The 4803-nt window shown below is 60.7% G+C and overlaps 1 long non-coding RNA gene across 2 annotated transcripts; it reads left to right on the top strand.

Annotated features, from left to right (window-relative positions):
- Nucleotides 1-268: 268 nt before the first annotated feature.
- LOC141579050 (uncharacterized) lies at nt 269-4311 on the top strand. Of its 2 annotated transcripts, none has more exons than XR_012510024.1 (2): nt 269-1446; nt 2171-4311. It is a non-coding gene; the product is annotated as an uncharacterized LOC141579050 (long non-coding RNA). The 2 variants fall into 2 exon arrangements; XR_012510025.1 differs by having other exon boundaries at nt 2061-4311.
- The last annotated feature ends 492 nt before the right edge of the window (nt 4312-4803 follow it).

Here is a 4803-nt window from a genome sequence, read left to right as displayed (position 1 = left end):
AGGATCTGGGGGCTGGGTTATTGGAGGCTTGGGGGGCTGGGGACTGAGAACCTGGGGGGCTAGAGACCTGGGGGTTGGGGGACTGGGGGGCTGGGGGACTGGAGGACTGGAGGACTGGGGGCCTGGGGATCTGGGGGACTGGAGGACTGGTGGCTGGGGATCTGGGGCCTGGGGGACTCAGGGGGCTGGGGACCTGGAGGACTGGGGGGCTGGGGGACTGTGGATCTGGGGGCTAGGGGACTGGGGACTGTCCCAGGCAGGTCTGCAGTGTGGGCTATTTAGAACCTTGGGGGGCTCCTTGGGGGATAATAGTGTAGGGACAGGCTGTCAGGCTGCTACTGGCAGGGGAAGGGGGCACAGGCTGAATAGGGCAGGTGAGGGCGGCTCACCCCCAGCCCAGGAGTGGAGCTGTCCAGAAAGCAGATGATCCCAGTGCCGCACGTTTGCCCTGAAGTTGGCCCGGGTGTGTGTCGGGGGGAGGGGCGGGGCTGGGCCCCAGAGGTTGCTGAAGCCCCGCAAGCACGTGGGGGCTTGGGGCCACTCTGTGACTGAGGCGTCTGCTCTCCCCTCCCTGGCCGGGCTCCGTGAGGAGCAGCCCGGCCAGGCGCCTGTCCTGCAGGCGCGTGGATGGACACAGAGCAGGGGCCAGGCCTGGGGGTGCACAGGCCCGGCCCCAGCCCACAGAGGCCCCCAGTGGGCCCTGACCCCCAGGGACAGGGAGCAGCGCCCTGAGGCCAGGCTGGGGCGCTCTGAGGGGCCCGCTGTGCTGTGAGCGCAGAGACGGGGGCCCCAGGGAGGCCCTTTGTAGAGCAGGGAGGTGGCCACCTCCCTGTGCCCAGCTCCCGGGGAGAAGGGGGCTGCGAGGTGGAGCGTGACGGGGAGGGGCTGGCAAAGAAGAGGCACCCTGTGACAGGTCGCTCAGGCAGCCCCTCTTCCCACTAGGCTGCCTGCCTCTGTTGGGCGGGCTCCCCCCACCCACGACCACCTCTCCCCCACCACTCTGCTCCCCATGGCGTGGTCCATCCCTGAGGGAGCTGCACACTGGTCCCAATAGATAGATTTTCCTCTTTGCTAATTGGAATCTCTCTACCTTAGAGGCAAATGAAAGAATTAAATATGCAGGATTTACAGTTAACGTTTTAAACAGGCACGCTTCCCCCCTTGAGCTAATGTTGATGAAGGACAAACAGGATGTCAGTGCACAGCCGACAGGGATGAATGATCACTGAGGCCTCCGTCCCTCCCAGAGCCTCCATCCGGGGGGCACGGCCGGGCCCTGGGCGCAGTGCCAGAGCGCCGGAGGGCGGCGGCGCCCCCACCCTGGCCGCCGGCCCCGCCCACCCGAGCCCCAGGCGCAGGAACCTAACCCCCAGCAGCAGCAGCGGAAATCAGTTCTCCCGCGGCGAGCCTTTCTGCAGGAAGGGAGACTGTCAGCCCTCGTCCAACGTGAGCATCGACCGGCTGGGGGAGAGGGAAGTGGTTCCGTTATGTAATTGTTCTTGAGTCTAATTTAGCACGGAGTCCTCTTGGGCTCCGAAGTGACAGCACCACCCTGGCTTTGATGGGGGAGACCGGGATGTGTTTGAGCTAACCCAGCCACCTTGGACACCGGGCCGGGCGCAGCAGCGCCAGCAAGCCGGGGGCGTTCAGGCCCCGCAACTCCGGTGCCAGAGAGGCCAGGAGAGCGGAGGGGTCCCCTCCAGGGTCAGGGTGCTGGGCGGTGCCCAGGGGCAGGGCGGGGGGTGGAGGGCCCAGTCCTGGTTTGCTTGGCATTCCAGCGTGGGTTCTGTGAGCAAGCTGGGAGGAGGCCCAGGTCCTTGCCCGCTCAGACGCAGGCCCCGGTTGCGTGCAGTTGGGGCGCTGGAGTAGGGAAGGGCCCAGTTGCTGTGACGGTGAACTTCACGTGTCAGCTGGGCTTTTCAGTCAAACGTGGGTCCAGATGTTGCTGTGAAGGTGTTGTTTCAGATGAGACGTAACTTCGGCAGTCAGCAGACTTTGAGGAAGAGGAATGCCCCCACACGGAAATGCACCCTTCCCATCTCTCCTCTCCTCACACACAGAGCACTTCTGACAGCAGACGTGCGGCCCCCCTCCTCCCCCAGCAATCCTCCGACAGCAGCTGGGTGTCCTACGGTGCAATTTAACTCTGACACCAACTCCGACCCCACAGGGTGAGGGCTCGGGCCGACGAGACTGCCCCTACTCCGGACGCCAGTCACCTGCAGCTTCTGCCTGACTTGGCTGCACATAGGGGGACCCCTAAGCCATCGGCTGGAAGAGCTGCCAGAGCTCAGGGAAGCGCTCACCTCCATCGACCCTGTGTTATATGGAAAAGGACACAGATGAACAGCCAGATGCGGCACACAGGGTGAGGTCCGGGGGTCCCGCGTGCAGGAGCTCCTGTCCCTGGGGAGCTGGGGTGCGTCACCTTCCCAGTACGTGGATGTGCTCACCAACCTGCAGCCTCTCTAGAGCCTGACCTTTAGAGACTTTTACGGCGGCTTCATCACGTAGGCATGACTCGCCCCTAAGTCAGTCTCCAGCCCCTCTCGCCTTCCCAGAGCATGCTGGGGTGAGGCTGAAAGTTTCAGGTCCTAATCACAACTCGGTCTTTCTGGTGACCAACCCCACCCAGGAGCCCACCCGGAGTCACCTCATTAGAACAAAAGACACTCCTGTCACCCAGGAAGTTCCAAGGGATTGAGGAGCGCTGTGTCAGGGACTGGGGGTAGAGGCTGGTATACATTTTTTCCTGTTATTTCACACCCTCCAACCTGTGGTGGGCCTCATCCAATCAGTTGCAGGACGTAGGAGAAAAAATCTGAAATTCCCCAAGGACGAAGGGATTCTGCCTTCACACATAAACTCTTCCCTGGGTCTGCCGACCGCCGGCCTGCCCTGCAGACTTCAGACTTGCCGAGCCCCCACAAAGTGTGAGCCAAGTCCTTAAAATAAATGTCTTCCTCCCTCTCCCCTACTCCCCCCGACTCCACGCACACACGTCCCAGCGGTTCTGTTTCTCTGGAGAATCCTGACCAGCAGGTGGCCCAGCAGTGATGCTAGAGGTGGGGGATTCTGCTGTGAGAAGGGGCAGAGCCCACAGACACCCCAGCCCACCCCTCGGGGCTGCCACCTCCCTGGGCCCGCTGGTCCTCCATCCTGGATCTGGTTCACAGGAGCTGCAGCTTGGGGTCAAGAGACTGCCAGCCCCAGTGCTGGGTGGGGACCAAGGGCAGGCAGAGGGGCACGGGGGCAATTAACAGGCTACTCAGTTAGACTTGAATTTCAGATAAACAATGAATGAAACAGGCTTATACTACAATTATTCATTTTATACTACAGTTATTCATTGTCGATCAGAAATTCAAATTTTACTTTGCTTTAACTTTGATTTTTTAATTTGCTAGCCCCGCCCACCCTAGGTGGGAGGCTCAGGTGGGCACAGGGCAGCCCCTATGCCACGTGAGGGTCCAGCTGGCCTGGTCCACACTGCACTGCCCCCAGGCCCCCTGCTCTGGCCCGTCTCCCAGGAAGGGACTCCCAGCACTGAGGCCTCTCTGTAGAGGGGCTAGAACCCGTCCCCCCGAGGGTCTTCTCAGCACGAGGGGCCGTGCTGCAGGCGGGAGCTGGACTGAGGGTGCAGCTGGGACCTTTTAGAAGCCACCGACACAGTCACACACAGTGACCACCAAGCCCCTGCCAACAGGACAGACGAGGGGAGACCCCGCCTGCCCAGCGGCCGCGTCACAGCCCGCTGCTGCACCCAAGGACAGTCAGCCGGGCCGGGAAGACTCCACCGACTCCAGCCGCCAGGACCCGGCAGGGACGCCTTTCCATGTACCTCTGGGTGGCCCGCTCAGTTCCGACTGTAACCCACCCCGGTCGTTTCCTAGTCCTGGGCTCACCGAGTACAGAGAGCGGCAGAGCATGACCCCGATCAGCCTCCTGACCCCTTGGGCCCACCCTGGAAGCAGGCATGTGGCCTCGGCGTTCAGAGCCTGGGGCCCCATCAGCGTCCCATCCTCCCAGGTTCAGGGGGCCGGAGGAGGGGGCGTCCCTCATCAGCTGCCTCTTTTCTGAGGCTGGGGCCGTGGGTCACAAGTGCAGGCAAACAACAGCGTCCGTTCCTGGAGATGCAGGTGCCCAGCCCTGCTCAGACCTGGCCCGCCGGCTGGGTTTTCACACCCCTTCCTTGCTCTGCTCTGACTATAAAAATTACAGCCATTCATCCTACATTATTAAGAAAATGTGGAAAAAATGTTAGAGAACAAAATTAAAATTACCCATAATCACACCCAACAGAGATGATCACAGCTGCCTCTTTGGTGTCTTTCTTTAAGAGGGATGTGCATGTGTGTGCACTCCTAGACACACACATGCACACACACACGGATACACATGCACACGTGTGCACACAGAGGTACAGACACACCCACAGACACACCCACCCAGAGCCGCTGAGGGAATTCTGTGCACAGCATCATTTCGTTCACATTTTTCATGCATTAAAATTTGTTCAGAAACAACAGGGTTTGAACGGCCTGTGGAGGGCTCGTGTAATGAACTCCCTGCGCCTGAGTTCGGCTGTGCCATTCATCTCCGTGCTCTTGTGGCTGCGAACCACCCCTGACAGGCACGTCTGCCTTTGTCTGAAGAGGCCCCGCTCCCTGGAGGGTCTCCTGAGGGCGTTAGTGGATCCACACCTGAGGACACCTTTAAGGTTCTTGGCGTGAAAAACCATGCAGCCCTTTTCAAAAAAACAGATGGTTTGGAGACGGTCTGGAAGGAAACATTTTAAGGGGA

Source organism: Camelus bactrianus, chromosome 11 (assembly GCF_048773025.1).
Source record: "Camelus bactrianus isolate YW-2024 breed Bactrian camel chromosome 11, ASM4877302v1, whole genome shotgun sequence".
In the NCBI taxonomy this organism is placed as follows: Eukaryota; Metazoa; Chordata; class Mammalia; order Artiodactyla; family Camelidae; genus Camelus; species Camelus bactrianus.
Note: the sequence above shows the minus strand (reverse complement) of the source record. Positions and strands in the feature narration are given on the sequence as shown.